Below are 20,019 nucleotides of genomic sequence, written 5' to 3' on the forward strand. Positions count from 1 at the left end.
TGCAGTCCACGTTAACCAGTGATAATCCACCACGTGTTGGAACATGTCTGAGTAATTGGAGGAAAACGTACGTAGCCTATCAAAAGAAGACCCACTTAAAATGGTATTTGCACCTACGTCATAAAAGGTGAACACTGACCGACGCATGAGTGATACTTGTGACTCCTAGAGTCTGTTTGGGCGGTGGGGTTAGAAGGGATTAGGTAGGATGGGATTCATTTGGGAAGAATAGAAAAGCTTGGAATTGTATTAAATAGAAGTACATTGGGTCTCGTGCCACTTTCACTCAATGTTAGCAAGTTGTTGTAGGTCCCACCATAATGTGTGGACTATATCCACACCGTCCACCCATTTATTGAGATTATTTTAGAGCATGGGCCAAAAATCAGGTAAATCTAATGCCCAAGTGGACCCCACTATAGAAAGCAACAGGGATTGAATACTTACCGTTGAAAACTTCTTTGGGGCCACATAAGTTTTGGATCTACTTCAATTTTAGTCCCATTCCATAAAATGAGGATACATAACAAATGAACAATTTAGATACAACACGTGTGTTATTCTCAATAATTTCAAATGATGGTGGGTATATCCATTCAATGTACCAACATATCATCAACAAAGCAGGGCATTAATCCTATCCCATGGCAATAGGGGACAATCCCTACCATGGGTAATAATTATGTTTTTCCAATCCTATCCCACCTAATCCCTTCTAATCCCACCGCCTAAACAGACCCCTCGTGTACTAAGGAAATTTTCAAAGACATGCTATTATTGGATTCTCTCTATTCGAGCTGGCATGACGGTTTCATATTGAATCAAAAATGAAAATTTTCAAATGATATTTGATATTTTCTAGAGATATAATAAGAAATGAGAAACAAAATAAAAACGAAAAGTCATCATAATTAGAAGCAGATCCTGTACGGTGACAATATACAGTAAAGATTCTAAATCCTATTAGGATAGGACTGCTATGAAATCAAATATTTATTGAGAACACAGGATACATTCACCATCTCTTAAAAATCTTATAAAAACAATACTTGAAGAAGAGCTTGAGACAATCGCTACAAACAACCAATCAATTGCATGTGAGGCCAATGTGACATGATTTTGTTATTCCATACAATCATGGATCCATCTCCATCAACTCAAAGGGACACTTAAACAAATTATTAACAATTCATATCATGTGGGCCACGCTACATATATTTGTAAGTTAAGGTACAATTTCGCATTGTTAGATGTGGAACAACCCTCCTAAGGTTTTATAGGGCTGATGTTAGGGTTGTACAATGAGCATAAGGTGGACCAACTAATGCATAGTTTGGATTCCGCAAACACATAAGAGTGGACCTAATTGATATATGCATTGAGGGCCCACTCACACATCTCTCTCCTAGTTAATATATATACATTGAGGGGCCCACACATCTCTCTTTCCTCCAAGCCAATTGCTGAGTGAACTCGGTGGAGCCCGCCATGAATGTGTTTCTTATCCACATTTGTCCATTCATTTTTTCAAATCATTTTAGAGGAAGAATCCAAGATCTCACGCGCGCACACACACACACACACACACACACACATATATATATATATATATATATATATATATATATATATATATATATATATATATATCCAAAGCTTAAGTGGACAACACCATACGAAAATAGTGGTGATAATGGCATCCACATTTGATACCTTCCTAGGATCTAATGTAGGGTTCACAATAATGTTTATTTATCATCCAACTTGTCCATAAGGTCATATAGAAATGGATGAAGGGAAAACACAATCAACTTGATCCAAAACTTTCATAGCTTCCAAGAAGTTTTCAAAGATAAGCATTAAATTCACATTGTTTTACAATATTTAAGCTTTGGATATGCTTCAATTTTGGGCTAGTGCCTTAAAACTATTTGGAAAAACAAATGGACAGTGTGGATAAGACACATAACTATGGTGGGCTTCAAAGTTTGCCAATCCACTCTCCTTTTCCTCCTTGGAAGTAGTTACACTAAATAAAGTAAAGAAAGTAGTTCAATCTTCATTTTATTTTATTTTTAAAAAAACCTCAACAACTTAACCGTTGAGTAATTATTTAATCCATTCGTTGAAGCCACAAACATTGAGTTTATAACAAACTCATGTAAAATGAATTTCATTACATGCAAATGTCAGATGAGAGACTCGTAAAAAAAAAAAAAAAAAATAGATTTATCATTTCATATAAAGATATATCCAGGGTACATTTATTGCCGCACATGAAATGAGGCATGTTGCTTAGGCCATAGCGTCATGATCTACAAGGCGTATGTACTAGTAACACACTTGCATACTCTAAATATATGATGTTACACATGGGCATATCCAAGATGTTGACCTATCATCAATGGACATTTCTACCTTGTATATGAACTCTTCACTATTTGCCATCTTAGCAGTCCATTGTATGTCCACAAAACAGGTGGTCATGATTGTTTATACTCTTTTTTTAAACACCTACGTCAACCAATGAGATATCGTCAAGTGTTGGCACTACGTGTTAAATAATGGGCAAAATTCTACTTGTGCCTTACATCATTGCTTACAATCGATCTAGCGTGTTTTGATCAAATGGTCAGGGAAATGTCATGTGTCAGCCGTGCCATATGTGGTGTACATGACTTAAGATGAGGAAGTAAAGACACATGCACATGAGAGAGAGAGAGAGAGAGAGAGAGAGAGAGAGAGCATTAGATGCTATATTCCATTTAAGAAAAAGTATTCTCTGCAAAAAAAGATAAAAATCTCATTAAAGCAAGACTCTCTCTCTCAACAGTAAATGCCAAAATTCCATCAAATGAGATCTATATTTAGCATTAAATGCAAGAGCTTTGTCAAAAGCAACTATCAACGAATGCCAAAGCCAAGTGATATAAGAACTTTAGCAACTTTTCAATGCGCAAGTCTAGAAATGCAAGGATTTTAGCCAACGCATGCGAGAGTCTCATGTGGTAGCACGCAATAGGTTACACTTATGTGGGAGAATTAAGTAGATTTACATAATTGAACGTCCAAATCATTCATGATATCGATAACTATGCAAGGCCACCACCTCTTAGGAGCCTTTATAAACAACGCTCCACACAGAGGTTGAGGCCTCATGTCATTACAATTAAGCACAATTTTATTTTTTTGTCCACCATATCTGTTTATCTTTTTATTTATTTATTTTAGTTTAATCCCATTGCTACGCATAGCAAGGGCCCTAGTTAATTTTAATTCCTATTTTATTTCTCCACCCTTCATCCATGTCATCTAGTTGAATCGTGGGGAAGATCGTTCACTGGGACGATTTAGTTTGAGTTGATGCACATTACGTATACGTTACGAGTGTGATTTCTGAGTACCTGCGTATCAACCATCATGTGTTGCCTGAGTACCTAAATTCCCTTGAAATTACACTTTTTATTTAGTTACTTGCATCGAAATTGTTGCTAGGGGGTAATTCGTGGCACACGTGCTAACATAGCACGTGAGTGATAAATCCATATTGAAATAAATTGGGCTACAATCACTAAATCAAAGTCGAGCCCGGTTAACTCAGGTGTTTCACATGCGTACGTATAATTTAGACATTTGGTAATCTTTTTTTCAAACGGTTCATTTCTTCGTTGCACATGCTGCTTTCTGGGCAGAGAATAATATGACCTGCCCAATCTAGCACGTGTGCCACTAACCACCCTGGCACGTCTCTTTACATTTTTGTTTGTTGTTTTTTTATGCTTGTTCTTCTTAAGCATGCACGTGCAACCCACCTGATTAGCTGACTAGAATGGATCCTGGCCAGGCAACGTTTTACGTGCAACCCGCTTGATGTGTTGAGGAACTAGGGAAGCGCTCATAGACAAATCAAGAAAAGTAAAAAATCATTAATAATACAATATTTTCAGCTTATGTCTTCTTTCTCTATTTTCACTGGTGAATTATATATCCTAGTGAATCACTGTAAAAGAAAAGGTCTTTAAAATTGTAGACTCGTGCTTATTGTCACAAGGCCAAAAGAACTCATTCAAATGGATTAGTCTCATTTTCTTTCACTAATCGCATGAACGTAAGGCAATATTAGTGGTCGAGGGAACTTTGGATCTCTAATTCGTCCATCTTGGAAAGGGGGACAACAACAATTCATTCAGACCTTGAGTTAGGCGGACTAGCAAGTCCACGCATCTTGCTCGGACACGTGTGCAAAATCTAAACCCTCAGTTATACAAATTATCCAATTTAATTGAATTGAGTGCAACTATGATCACATGTTAAAGTATTATTTTTATGTTATGTTCTGACCTCTTCTGTTGTGGGTTTACTGGTTGGATTGTTTACCAAGAGTATTCTATGCATAAGGGATGCAATGATGAAGGATGATGATTTTGTAAAGTGGCGTTAACCATTTGAAAATGGATTTGTAGGTAGACCATTGACCATTCTAATATTTTATCATCTTACAACAATGCCAGGCCCTTTTTTATTTGTTCGCCTGTTGGTGGGTAAGCTGGTCTCCGAACCAAGATTTGAATGGTTCCCTCTTCATTGGTCCAAAAATTCGGCAGGAACACTCATCAGGTGGGCCTCACCTGGGAAGAAGGTTGAGTTGAACACCACCAATAAATCTCCTGAAAGCGGGTGCCACGTGTGCCAAAGTCAAACGTGACTTGGGTCACTTGAACCACTGTACCCCAGCTCACCATGATGGAGATCCAAAATTCAAGTGGGCCACACAAGAGTTAACAGTGGAGGATGGAAACACCCACCATTGCAGAACTTCCAGGGGTCCACTGATATGTTCATATGCCATCCATGCCGTTCATTAGTCGATTCTCACCTGAATGATGGGAATTTGTAGACGTGGTGTTGTGCAACTTAAATCAAACCCTCCAGGTCACGGGACCTAATCGGTCCTAAACCTAGAACCTCTGATATGTGTGCATTTATTTGTTAAATCTGGACCGTTCATTATCCCCAATGTTTCCTGTGATGTGGTCCACGTGAGCTTTTATATATATATATATATATATATATATATATATATATATATATATATATATATATATATATATATATATGCTTCAAGGCATGAATTTGAATGGTAAAAGTCACTTGTACCTCTTTACGGTACACGTGCTGATGGGGCAAACGTGAACAAGATTGGGTTCATCCATCAGGTGGTTGACCTAAAAATCAGGCATGTATACTCGCCTGTGGGTCCCACCTAATGATAAAATGCATCATCATATATGCAGAGGTCTCAAGTCCAACCGGTTGGACCAGAAGCTATAGTGGACCATTGCATGTAGTGTCCACTGGCCAGATCCTTTTGAGCTTGGACCGTACACGTGTGCCCCAAAGAAATCTTCAGCTCCAATCCTACGTAGAATGTCAGCTGTGGTTGTGGCCTGTCCACATTGGGATCACCCACATGGACGGTCTCAATTCCTCTGGCTGCATCATTGGTTTTTTGGTACCATTTGTGGTTGGTTAGTTGAGGTGCTATTTAATAAGTAGGCAGAAACTCTCGTGCCGCACTTTGCAACGTCCCACTCCCTTCTCTACACTTTATATGATCCTGGGACAGAGGAAATGTATAGAAAACTCGAGGTGTCAGTTTCTACGAGTGGGATCGATGTTCCAGTTATCCAAACCATTGGCTAACTGGACCCTGATGAGTATCGAATATCGCATATTAGACCCAGTAATTTCCTGATTTTACATACATGATAATGTTTAATGCCAGATTTTACTCGTGTTTTTATTACAGGATGAAATCAGGAGTGTGTATTGAAAGATGATGTTAAAAACATGGATTTAGCACTCCAAAATTACCAGAGCACGGGATGGATTCCAGAAAACCAATAGTGAAGATTTTACACGCCTGGGATTTGAGGAAAGCAAGCCAAAGGGGCCCGAAAAGGGTCCAGAATGCAAGATCACATGGTTCCCGCTATCCGATCAGTTCGAAACTTCATACATGGGATGAGGGCCGTAAATTAACCGTACATATTAAATTTCAGCCATTGAAGATCTCGGGAAGTGGTCCAACGGACAGATCAGCCTATTAATCTCCAATTTGGGGCCCACCTGATATTTGGAACTACCTCAACCTTGGTATTGACGGCTAAATTACCATGATAAAGAGGATGGATGGTGTAGATTTCTCATAAACATCACGGTGGGCCCTGTGTATGAGGAGTGTGCACACTACACGTTTTCACCGGCTGCGCACCGCATCGCCAGGACGGTCAGCGAGCCGCTGACCCGCGCTCTCTCTCCTGCGTCTTCAAAACAGCGCCCGCCGTTCCAGCGTCCACAAACACGACCTGCGGTCGTCGGTTGTGGGTCCCACCTATTGTCCAAATGGACAATCCAAACCGTCCATCCGCTTCCTGGGGCAGCCATAATCCACGCCAAGGTGACGGAAATGGAAAGTACAATGAATAGTAGTTTTTCAACCGTTTAATGGTAAAACGGACGGTGAGTTCAAAACTCTGTGGGCCACTACAAAAATAACTCGAAATTGGGCATTCCCAACCGTTTTTTTCATTCTCCATCCAATGAACGGAGTGGATTTCTAGAATACCAAGTATGTGGACCCCACCATCACAACAGCAGCGGGTTTCGCGTCCGCGTAACGGACGGTCGCTGTCTGTTTTTGCGGCCGTTTGTGGACCCCACCCGTTAACCGTACGGAAGATCTGATCTGTCCATCTTGTAGAGTGGTTCGAGAGCTTCAAAACCATGCTGATATTCTTCTCTCATGCGTGCACACGTGCGTGATACAGAGGCCACAAACAGGCCGTCTTGTGACGTTCAAAACTGATTTTGTAGTGATTTCTTCTCTGGGCCGCGTCAATGGACATTCAAAACCACCCATTCTTGACTGAAATTTCGTCCTGAATCTAATGGAAGGGGTGAATTTTTCAGAAAATACCTCTGTGGGGCCCACCGATCACGGCTGCGAAAATTTGTACTCCGAGTCCTTCTATGACTCTGCCACCGACCCCAGCCATCCAGCAGCTATAAAAGGGGAGTTTTGGACGTGGGAAAGGCATTCAGAACCAGGGGATTCCAGATCTGGAGCAAGGGAGAGAAGAAAGAGAAGAAAGAAGAGAGAGAGATTGTTTGGTTTGACGTTTTTTTTAATGAATTTTATTTAATATTTTTTATGGATTTTATGGGTCACTAATCTCTCAGCTAGGGCTGAGATGAAGCCCCTAATTTGATTAGCTCTTGTATTGGATTTACTTTGAATTTCAATTAATTTGTTTCTTTCTTTAAGTGGGCTTTATGGGTTTAAATTCTATACTTCTCCATCTATGAACCTGACCAAAGTATATATATGGATGTTGTTTGGATGCTTATTATAGGTGCTTGTGTCTGATCAAGAACAGGTTTCCTATAGAGGAAGAAACAGGATGCTTTAATGAATTGTACATCCCTTATGCCCGACCAAGGATATGGGATATGTCATTCATGGCATTGCTTAAAGGAATTAGACAGTCTGTATGCCCAATTAAGGACACAGATTGTGCTTTCTCTATTTAAGTGGTATCAATCTAGATCAAAGTGAATCAACAGACAAAACAAGGGTTAGGATAATTAGAGGTGGATTCAAAAGTCCTAGTGCTCTCTTTCTGATTGAATTTTCTTCCCTGTTCTTAATTGTTTTTTTTCCCTAAAATTGTGCTTAGTAGTTCATTCCATTATCTGTTGGATTAGTTAAGGAGAGTCATAGATTTGAATTGTGACGACCAGTCCTCGTGGGAACGATCTCGTAATACGTACCGTATCTGCATCTGATTCGTATACTTGCGAGTTTAAATATCATTTAAATCGTGTTGGTTTAAATAAAACATCAGACCCACCAATGGATGGACCATGCTCTCAAAATGGTCTTTGATGTAAGATCCTAGCCACCAAATATGAGACTTTTTCAATTGGCCACGGTCTGTTGTTGAATCTTAACTGACTACTATTTGCACCACAAATTGAAAAGTTACGTTGCCTGCACTCCCTCTCAAGTATCTGGACGCGGAATGCGTCCTACCCTCGTCCGGGCAGGGATCTGTGGGGCCCACTGTGATGTAAGTATTTTATCCAAGCCGTTAATCGCTTTTCTCATATTATTTTAAGATATTATGAGGGAAATTAAGCAGCTCCACAGCTCCATTGGACCACACCAAAGGAAGCTGCAGTGATAATGACACCCACCGTTGAAACCTTTCTAAGGGCCACAGTGATGGTTTTTTACCATCCAACCTATTAATAAGGTCATGTAGACGTGAATGAAGTGAAAAAACAAATATCAGCTTGATCTAAAATTTCTCTAGCTTCCAAGAAATTTTTAATGGTGAACGTTAAATCCCCACTTTGTGGTCCACTAAGACCTATACCTCCTTCATTTTTTTGATAATACGTTAAAATTATCTTAGAAAAATGATTAACGGCGTGGATAAAAACTTACATCACGGTGGGCCCCACAGAGCCCTGCCGGGATGGATTAAGGGTAGGACGCAATCCGCGTCCCAAGTATCTATCACCAAACTGAACGCAGATTGGGTACAAACACCGCCTGTCCCGAGCTCGGCACAGGCAGGGGCTCTCAAGGACAATCGTGATGAATTTATTTTATCCATACTGTCCATTCATTTTTCCATATCATTTTAGGGTTTAAAACCAACAATAAGGCAGATCCAAGGCTAACACAGTGGGGATAGAACCCCACCATTAAAAACTTCTCAGTAGCGGCAAAAGTTTTGGATCAAGCTGATATTTTTGTTTTCCCTTCATCTAGGTCGATGTGACTTTATAAATAGGTTGGATGGCTAACAAACATCACAGTGAGCCCTAGGAAGGTTTCAATGGTGGGCGTTATCATTATCCTTGCTGCCTGTCATATGGTACACTTCAGCTCGGTGTGAATGCGCATTAATCACCCCCCGGTGAGGAGTATCGAACACGAGACCTCCCTCTGTGATCCCCAAATCACATGGGTCATCCACCCGAGTGTGTCCCCGCATCCCACGAGCTACCCCACTTGAGCCCAGTGTGAAAATTCGCCTGCATTAAATAGAGAAATACATCTTCTTTCATTTGGCAGGTCTTTCTGATTGGAAAGTATAGTAAAGTAACATACATTTCATTAAAAGACTCATCCTACAACATGTACATCACCAACATCAGACGCGATGACGTATTGTTGGTGGCATTGGCAATGGGTTTAGTGGACCCACAAGCCAACCAACCTCTCCCATCAAAAATGTTCTATTTAAGGTAGTAGGTCACGCTTAGGTTGATCGTAACGAACCGGTCAACCGGGTCTTCTTTATTATCTATAAACAATAATTTTCATTCAGTTGCCTACATTCACTATAGTGATGGAAATATGTGGAATCATATTAAAAGTTTTGGATTATAGCTTCTTCGATACTTTTTCTTTTACAAATTACAAGTAGCTTGGGTTTGGGTTTGGGTTTGGGCTGGACTTATCTCTTTGTTAAGAAGTGCAGAAGTGTGAACCCTCAAGATTTGACAGTGTACATGATATGAAACCTTTATGAAGTCGAAGATGAACGGTCCATATCCAACAGCCCGCCTATTCACTACTGGAGTAGATGGGTCTATTCACCCCTCTGATTCTACAGTATAGATGGCCCCGGATCACAATCTATGGTTTAGATCATCCCATCCTATTTATAGGAAAGGATGGAATTTGGATGAGGCTAGAAGTTATCCGGTCTTATCCTAATCTCCCCTTCTAAAATCAAATTCAATTTTAAATTTGAAAACCAACTAAAAAGAAGAGGCCAGAAGAGGCCTAAACACATGAACCTACCCACTAGTGCCCACCAGTGGGCCCCACTGGCCTATGTCCAACACTCTTATCATATTTTCTTAACTAAAAGTGAAATCTAAGCTTATACCTTATAGTTTATAGCCTGAGAAAAATGCAATTTATCACCAACCCACAATGAAGCCTACATCTCTTTCGTGGTTACTCAATAAAACATGTTAGTCAATTGACTCCTTCAACCTTCTAGTGGAGATTCTGTTTAGAGAATAACAGTCTAAAATAGCGAAGATGGTAGGAGAAATCTGACAATGAAAAGTGGTTTGAAAATGTGAATTTGCAAAAGAGAAAATGAAAACTGAAATTGTGTAAAAGACCATCATGGATCCTCAGCTTATGAGGTTTATTTTTTTTGTCCACTGTAAGGCCTGTATCCTAATCCATGCTATTCCGTCGACTCCTGCGATCCTCCCCATCGAATTCCGGCAATTCGTGACCTATAATCGACGTTTGTGCACGACCCTAAGTCGTATCCCATAGATCTGAGTTGACTTGACCCAAAACGTGTATCTTAGCGACCGCGCCGTCGCCGCAGTTCCAACGCCGCGTCTTATGCGCCAATCCGACGCTTAGATCATAAGATGTGGACCGTGCATTATAATGGCCATGGAGCGCATATTGCGGGACCCACCTATCCCATGTGGCACCAATCCCTAGGTAATCATGAGGGTGATGACATCACCCTAGCTATAGCCACCCTATCCTGGCTATAACCAGCCTACCCTTAGCCCTTCTTACAAGCACTTATTGCTAGCCACCCTACCCCTAGCACTTCTTACAAGCACCTATTGCTAGCCACCCATACCTCTCTTACAAGTCATCATTGCCTACCTAAGCTTCTCTCTCTCTCTCTCTCTCTCTCTCTCTCTCTCTCTCTTATTTCTCCCTTCTTTTCCAAGCAACCCAAAAACACCAAAATTTCCAACGTCCAAGCTCTCCCAACCTTCATGAGAAGATTTTGTGTGTGGCCCACTTCCTAACCCCCTCATCTCTCATCTCAACCATCAAAACTCCATCATCTTCCGTTAGGATTGAAGTTAATGAGCAAAGGAAGCCAAGGGAGCAAGAAGATCCAACGGTGGGTGTTTCTATAGGCCTAGATTTCATTGTTTTATTGATGGGCCAAGTGAGGCCTACCGATTAATGGTATGGATCTCACTTTGGATCCTAAATGTAGCCGATGGCCCACCTTGATTCTCATGATCGTTCCATGATGGGGTCATTCTTCATGAACCCCATCATGATGTTTACTTTCTAGTTTGAAAAGGGTCATCTAGACCTTCCATTTTGATGGAGAATGAATCTCCACCATTGACTTTTGTTTTGGTGGGCCCACATGTATTGGGACCCACTTGATGTATGATTGAATGCATGGAAAGGGAGGGCTCATAGTGGCGAAGCCCTCCATCATCACGTATCTCTCTCCCTCTCTCTCTCTCTCCTTCCTTTATTTTGTGGCCCACTTAATGAGTTATGCGATGTCCAAACCGTCCATCAAATGGACCCCATGGTCGTCCAAGCCATGTAGGCCCTACCCTATGGATGATGCGAAAACACAAATATCAGATTGATACAAATCAAGTGGGCCACGTCCATGTGGGACCCCCCTGGATAAGATGTATTCACAACGTCTAGCGTCCTTGGACGCTGGACGTGCAATGGAGTGTGAACAGACAGTGGGTGTATTAACAAAAAAAAAGTACTTGATTTTAAGGCTTTTGGGTGGGCCACTCATACAGGCCCCACCTTGATGTATGAACCTTATCCACGCCATCCATTCCATTCCTCATCTCATTATAGCCGTTGAACCAAAAAATGGAGCCAATCCGATTATCTTGCAGGTCGTTTCTTAGAAAACAGTGTTTTCTACCGTTGAAACTCACTCCGATGTTTCTATACACTGAAATATGCTCAATATTAGGCTTGATGGATTTGTTATGAACTGTAGAATCCAATGGGTGGGGTGGATTCTTCTGGTGCGGGCCCCACCTGTGAAAAACAGACACATCTCTCTCTCTCTCTCTCATATATATATATATATATATATATATATATATATATATATAAGCGGCCCACAACAACCATTCCCGGCCATCCTGCGGTGGGACGTGAATGGGGCAGGGACCGTGGGCCCCACCATGATGTGTGTTGCACATCAACACCGTGTATTTGGTGGGCCCCCTCCTATCTGTGGGCCACCCCAAAAATCAGCCGTATGTGAAACTCAGGTGGCCCATACGGCAGGAAACAATGAGATTGAGCCATTGAAACCCTTTTGGGTTGTCACAGAAGTTTTGAATCGATATGAAATTTGTTTTTCCTCTGCATCCGGGTCCGTGTGACCTTATTAACAGATTGGATGGCAGATAAATGTTATGGTGAGCCCCACGTGGGACCCACTATGGTGTATGTGTTTTACCCACACCGTTCACACCATTGGACAATGGGACCCACTATGACGTATGTGTTTTATCTATGATGTCCAGCCATTTTGGCTGGGCTGCTAGACGGCAGGGGACCCCACCATGAGGTATATGCTTTATCCATGCTGTCTATCCCTATGGGACCCACCATGATGTGTGGGTTACATCCAAACCGTCCATCTAATGGCGAGCTAGCCTTAAGGCTTGAGGCAAATGAGGCAGATCTACCTATCAAGTGGACCACATAGTAAAAAGCAGTGGGGATTGAGTGTCTGCCATTGTAACCTTTTATTGTCACAGAAGTTTTAGATCATTAGGAAATTTGTTTTTCCCCTTAATTCAGGTCTGTGTGGCCTTACGATCAGATTGGATAAAAAATAAATGTTATGGTGGGCCTTGAGAATTTAATGGTGGAAATCATTATCACCACTGTTATTTGGAGTACGGTTCGATTGATCTTGATATGATTCATATATATATATATATATATATATTGATTTCAAAAAAAAAATAGATTAGATGAGTTGGGTTTGGCCCATTCAACTCGGCCCATTCAACTTGGCCCATTTGATTCGACCCATTTAATTAGGCCCGATGTGATATATGAGGCCCATCTTGATATATATGAGGCCCATGTTATGAGGCCATTTAATGTATTGGTGGCGCACGGGTCAAGGCCCAATGGGATGTACATAAGGCCCATTACAATGTGTGATTCTACCATGGTTTATGTAATGATGTTTATGGCGGGCTATGCCTTGGGAGCAATGATGATTTGACGCCCATATTGTAAGTACAATGTTGGTTAAATGTCCGCATTGTAACTCTCCCTAGGGCCCATTGATAGGCCCATACTGGTTGTGTGTAAGCCGTCTAGGCCCATCTTCGTTGTGAGGATAGTTCATCACCTTATAACATGCTTATTGTAACTCCATGATTCATACCCATATGCATCATATGTATGCTTGATATGAGTAGTGACTGATCATAGCATATGCCATTGGGGCAGGCTATTTATGGGACTCATTGATGGAAGTTACCCACATGAGTGCATGGTACGTGCAGGATTGCTGCATGACTGTACGGTGTGACTTAATCATTGTACACCCTAGCGACATCAGGGCCGTAGCATCCACAGGCAGATCGTGGATGGCCGTATCGAATACCGAAAATACTTGGTTCTATCACCGTGGGAACTTAGGATGTCCTTGGGTGAAAGTCCCAGAACCTTTTTGGTACCAGGAGATGTTCCAACGTCTAGACCGAGTGGATACACGAGCGCCCGAGTGCCGAATACTAGTAGGCCGCGTCTCCCACTGTGTCGTGGTCGGTTGGAAGGGGGTGTGGCCTTATCCGCTAGAGTGAGGGGGTTGTAAGCTAGGCTGGTTTGACCAGCTCACAAATGAGGTCCGCTATTAGCGAGCCAGGTAGGTATTGGCAGACTACTAGTCAGGCGGATAGTGTGGTCTCTTCCACTCGCTGGGCTGTGCGGCTAGGGAGGCGGCAGTCAGTGTGGTGTGTACTAGACCCCGGTGATATCCCAGAGAGAAACTGTACTGATATATGTATTTGATGAGGACTGGCATGCTTGTATTGTATTTCGCATATGACATTCGGCTACGTAGGCCTCGCATCGCATAGCCTTGGTATGGCCGATAGCATTCATGTCTCACATCGCATGGTCTTAGTATGGCCGATAGCATTTATGTCTTTCATCGCATAGCCTTAGTATGGCTGATAGTATTCATGGACTTACCAGCATATTTCTGCATTACTCTGATACTGCATACTTGGCACTTGCCTTGCGCATACACTTACACCACTCTCTAAGCTTTTGTAAGCTTATGCACGACCGTTGCGTGCAAGTGTTGTTGGATTGCAGCAGCGCTGAGGCAAGAGCGCGTATTAGACTATTTTGGAGCCTTTTAATCACCTTGTATTTCCCTTTTCGCATTGTACTTAAAGTTTTTGATATAGTGGATATGTGGTGATGTTGTCTTGTGACTTGGTTATGCTCGTGGTTATGCTTCATTACAAAAAAAAATCATACTGAAAATCCTCTTTGTAGGATCTCAGGATCGGAATCTGGCACATGAGTGCTGGGAGCCGAGAATGGGGCACTACGGAGGCTGTCGGCGCCAGATTTGGCGATCGGGAATTCTGTGAGCCCGTTTCCAAGTTTAGGGCATGACACCATATATGTTTATCTTTTTATTTATTTATTTTAGTTTAATCACATTATTACTCATAGCATGGGCCCCTAGTTAGTTTTAATTCCTAGTTTATTTCTCCACCCTTCATCCACGTCATCTAGTTGAATCGCAGGGAAGATTGTTCAGTTTCGAAGAAAAGGTTGCGGGATTTTCTTGCTACGTGTTAGATGATTCCACCGGCGGTCTTGCCACTAAATCTAGTTTACAGATGACAAATGGATAATTGATTTACAACCGTCTCGCCACTTACTTGGTTCCGTCTAAGACTACGAATAGGATGTCATCTCATTGGTCATCTCGCCACGAAGGTTGGTTCCGATCCAGCAACGAATAAATTGTCGAATATCCACCCTCCATTGAATATTGTCTTATCACAATGCTCGATTTTGGTCAAGTAATGAACAAACATCCATCCCGCACATCACGACTATCCTACTATGAAGCTCGGTTCCAATTGGGCAACAAATGGATGATCCTCCCACGGGCTAATCGTGAGTGCTATTATTGTAAAAATCATTAATAGTAGAATATTTTCAGCTTATGTCTTCTTTCTCTATTTTCACTGGTGAATTATACTAGTGAATCACTCTGAAAGAAAAAGTCTTTAAAATTATAGACTCGCGTTTATTGTCACAAGGTAAAAAGAACTCATTCAGATGGATTAGTCTCATTTTCTTTCACTAATCACATAAACGTAATGCAATATTGGTAGTCGAGCGAACTTTGAATCTCCAATTCGTCCATCTTGGAAAGGGAGACCAACAATTCATTCAACCCTTGAGTTAGGCGGACTAGCATGTCCACGCATCTTGCTCGCACACGTGTGTAAAATTTAAACCCTCAGTTATACAAATTATCCAATTTAATTGAATTGACTGCAACTATGATCACGTGTTAAAGTATTATTTTTATGTTATGTTCTGACCTCTTCTGTAGTGGGTTTGGTGGTTGGATTGTTTATCATGAGTATTATATGCATAAGGGATGCAAGGATGAAGGATGATGATTTTGTAAAGTGGCATTAACCATTTGAAAAATGGATTTGAATGTAGACCATTGACCATTCTAATATTTTATTATCTTACAACAATACCGGACCCTTTTTTATTTGTTCACCTGTTGGTGGGTAAGTTGGTCTCTGAACCAAGATTTGAATGGTTCCCTCTTCATTGGTCCAAAAATTCGGCAGGAACACTCATCAGGTGGGCCTCACCTGGGAAAAAGATTGAGTTGAACACCACCAGTAAATCTCCTGAACGCGGGTGCCACGTGTGCCATAGAACAGTTTTAAGGGAAACGGATTGGCTACTCCCCCTGACAGCAGCCATTGGCTGATGGTTGGTGCTCCGTGGGCCTCACCATGATGTATGTATTTCATCCATGCTGTCCATTTATTTTTCTAGATCATTTTATAATATGATACCAAAATTGAGATATATACCAATCTCAAGTAGACCACATTACAGGACACAATGTTGAATGAACTTCGACCATTAAAAACTTTTCGTGGGCCATAAAAGTTTTAGATGAAGCTGATATTTATTTTCCCTTCATCTGGGTCTTTATGACCTAATCAACATATTGGATGTTAAATAAACAGTACAGTGGGCCTTAGGAGCATTTAAATGGTCGATATCCAATCACTACTTTTTTTCTGTGGTGTGGTCCACCTAAGGGTTATATTCCTCTTATTTTTTAGATTAGGCCCTAAAATGATCAGAAAAAATGGATGAACGGAATGGATGAAATACATACATCATAGTGGGGCCCACAGGTCACCGAACACCAGCCACGGGGCTGGTGGCAGGGTGAGTAGCCAATCCGTTTCCGTTTTTAAGGCACTTGACGGAGTGGGACGTGACTTGGGGTCACTTGAATCACTGTACCTCAGTTGACCATGATGGAGATCCAAAACTCAAGTGGGCCACACAAGAATAAACAGTGGAGGATGGAAACACCCACCATTGAAGAATTTCCAGGGGTCCTCTGATATGTTCATATGCCATCCATGCCGTTCATTAGTTGTTTCTCACCTGAATGAAGGGAAATTGTAGACGTGGTGATATGCAACTTAAATCAAACCCTCCAGGTCGCAGGACCTAACCGGTCCTACGCCTAGAACCTCTGATATGTGTACATTTATTCGTTGAATTTGGACTGTTCATTATCCCCACTATTTCCTGTGATGTGGTCCATGTGAGCTTTTTTATATGCTTCAAGGCATGAATTTGAATGGTAAAAGTCACTTGTACCTCTTTAAGTTACACGTGCTGAAGGGGCAAACATGAACAAGATTAGGATCATCCATCAGGTGGGGCCTACCGTGGAAATGGTTGACCTAAAAATCAGGTATGTCTACTCGCCAGTGGGTCCCACCTAATGATAAAATGCATCGTCTTATATGCAGATGTCTCAAGTCCAACCAGTTGGACCTGAAGCTATAGTGGACCATTGCATGTAGAGGGCAGTTCCCCTCAAATGAGTGTCCACTGTTGGAAATTGGATTTTGGAAAACTACTTAAATTATATAAAATTAAAATAAGAAAGTTAAAAAACTTATCAATTTATATAAGTCGAGGTGTGACATGAGTCACTCGGCTTGAAATCGAATTTGCTCCTCTTGGACAGCGTCCCAAGTGCAACAGGTTTCCAGAGCAATCGACCTCCAGGATACAATGACTATGACCCGGTCCCAGCGGTGCACTCACTGTACACGGGCTCAAACCACTTATAGTCTTAACCCGAACTAGACAATACTTGAACACATTTTTAAGAGGAAATCTGATTTTGCTGATTCATCTAAAAACTTAAAATCAGAAGTCTATTTATAGACTTTGTGAAGACACACTTTCACAAAGGGTTGTAACTATTGGGTTTAAACCCAAGTGGTGCGACCCTTAGGCTTCAAAAGACACAACTTTTCAAAATAAAATTTAAAAGGATATAACCTTTCAGTGAAAAGACACATCCGTAAGATATTTTGAAACACTAAATTATTTTAAAATAATTTAAAATACAACAATCCCCCACATGTTTCAAAATTTTTGACATTTCAGGTTAAGATAGAAGAGTTGTGCAATGGTGCCGGTGTCACCATAGACTTAAACCGACATTAAAGTAAACATGACAGGTCTACAGGAATCAGGTGATATCATAGTCTTAAACCTGATTTCTTTTGATGTAGATCGCAAGTACATGCCACTCACACAACTTTTTCGCTACAAGTGATTCTGCGGTTCGGTACGTTTCGGCCATGCATCATTACCTGGATTTCATGAGTGCTCTAGAGAATTCGTCTAGATTCTCATAGGAAGCGGCCTCCACCTCCACACCCATATAGGTGAATTCCATCAAGTGTATGCAGTAACTGTATACATCACCAAATATATGGCTATGGATTCATTAAGAGTTCTAAAAACTCATCCTTCTGCGTTGCTGCTTGCACTGTACACCATAGAAGGGGCTCATTTACATCAGTTCAATCGTCTACCTCGTGTCTTGTTGTTTACCCATTGAACCTATCTAATAGAATCTCTACTCGTATAGGTTGGGTTGCCAACACTGGTAACTCATATATTAGGCTCGGCCTCATTCCCTTCGATGTATCATTGATTAATCTTTTATATAGTCACTTGGTCAGAGGATTTATGACCCGTAGGCCTTATATCTCCACCCATCATTGCTCCATCAGGCTTTCTTCTCATATGAGTTTGGTCATGTCTTAGTCCCATTGTGGCTAATCATCCTTTCAGATCAGCTAGAGATCATCATATTGGCAAGTTATTGCCTCACCAACTAGCTACTCATAAATGAGCCTCTGCCAAGGCTGATTCCTTATTTTGTTCCTCAATTAATTCTTTGACAGTCAGTTGCAGCCTCTTTGATTATTCATATCTTAAGCCAAAGCATACTGAACTCATTTCTATCCTCACAGAGTCAACAATTATGACTCCATCAAGAAATAGATACTGAGCATCATTTTTATTATGATAGTTGTCATATCACCGGCTCTGAATACAACCAACTTTCTTAGCCTTGAATGTACTTTTACAATTCAAACAATTTTACTAGCCCACCATTCAACTAACTGGTGGTAAAATCAATTGACTTTATTGTATCTGCAATACAAAGAGGCTAAAGTAATCTGTCATGCATAGACATATGACAACTAAAATAGAGTATAACTTTCATGTAATTATATCACAATATTATCATGTTATCATATGTTCCCTAACACATGAAAGGTTGGCCAATTTATCAATTAGTGATTAAAATTCAATCCAATCAATGGATATTTGGCTACTGAATATGGAGGAGAAATGTTCAAGTTCATTATCAAGTATCTTGATCGATGGATTGAACAATGGGCTCCATAGGTGCATAAATTTGGCCAATAGATATATTTGTTGATGATAAAACAACATAGTTCATTATATAAACCTATATTCTCATATGAATACCAATCTCATATGTCCAAATCTAGCCTCCAATGAGAATAGAATATAGCTTAAAAATCTCATTAATCCAACAATCATCTTATGAATTCAGATCGCTACCAATATTCTTTCTACCATTCATTTGATGGTTACCAATTTGATCATTAAAACATGCAATATATTTAATTCCAGACACCTTGTCACAAAGACCTACACATCAACGTAAAACATGTGCATATTGATCCATAACATTCAACATATATTTTTCTTAGTGCAAATCTTCAATTTTATGTCAACCCATTTATCAAATACATATTGACTAAACTTGGATTCCATGCGTTAAGTGATTTATGCATCCGAGTGCACCCCCACAATTTCAGATTTAGCCTTGATAGATATATCTATGGCCCACCTAATAAATCTATTTTTTTTAAAAATCTTTCGTAGGAACCATCATATGAATTGACTAACACATGTCTTAGATTGGTACATGATCAGATGGAATTAATATTAAATTAATGCACATTTACTACTAGTCCACTTGAGAAACTCAAGTCACCATTTGCTTCATGGTAAGTGAAACTCCAGAAAGACAATCATTCATTTAATGTGAGTTTCAAGTATTTAATATTCATAAAAATAATACACATGCAAGATCTACACCTTTCATCTATTGGGCCTGCAAAAGGTAATATTTTAAGAATACACTAGCCCAATCATCCTACATAAGCCAATGTAACATCTGTATGGATTTATAACTTTGGAACATTATCGTGCATCTAAGTACATAACTCCACAATATAAAATCTTTATAAATAGGATCTTTTCCACATATCTACAATTTCTGAGTGTCTATATATCAAGTGTCATACATTGTCTAATATTTCATGTTATAATAGGAAAACTATATTTTATACATGTGACACATGGATATAAGATTCAAACATATCAATTATAAATCCACATAGGATGGATCAAAGACTATAAGATATATGCAATGATACAAGAGGAATAATGCGCGTTATCTATAGATACACAGTAATAAGTGG

The sequence above is a fragment of the Magnolia sinica genome, chromosome 4 (genome assembly GCF_029962835.1).
Source record: "Magnolia sinica isolate HGM2019 chromosome 4, MsV1, whole genome shotgun sequence".
In the NCBI taxonomy this organism is placed as follows: domain Eukaryota; kingdom Viridiplantae; phylum Streptophyta; class Magnoliopsida; order Magnoliales; family Magnoliaceae; genus Magnolia; species Magnolia sinica.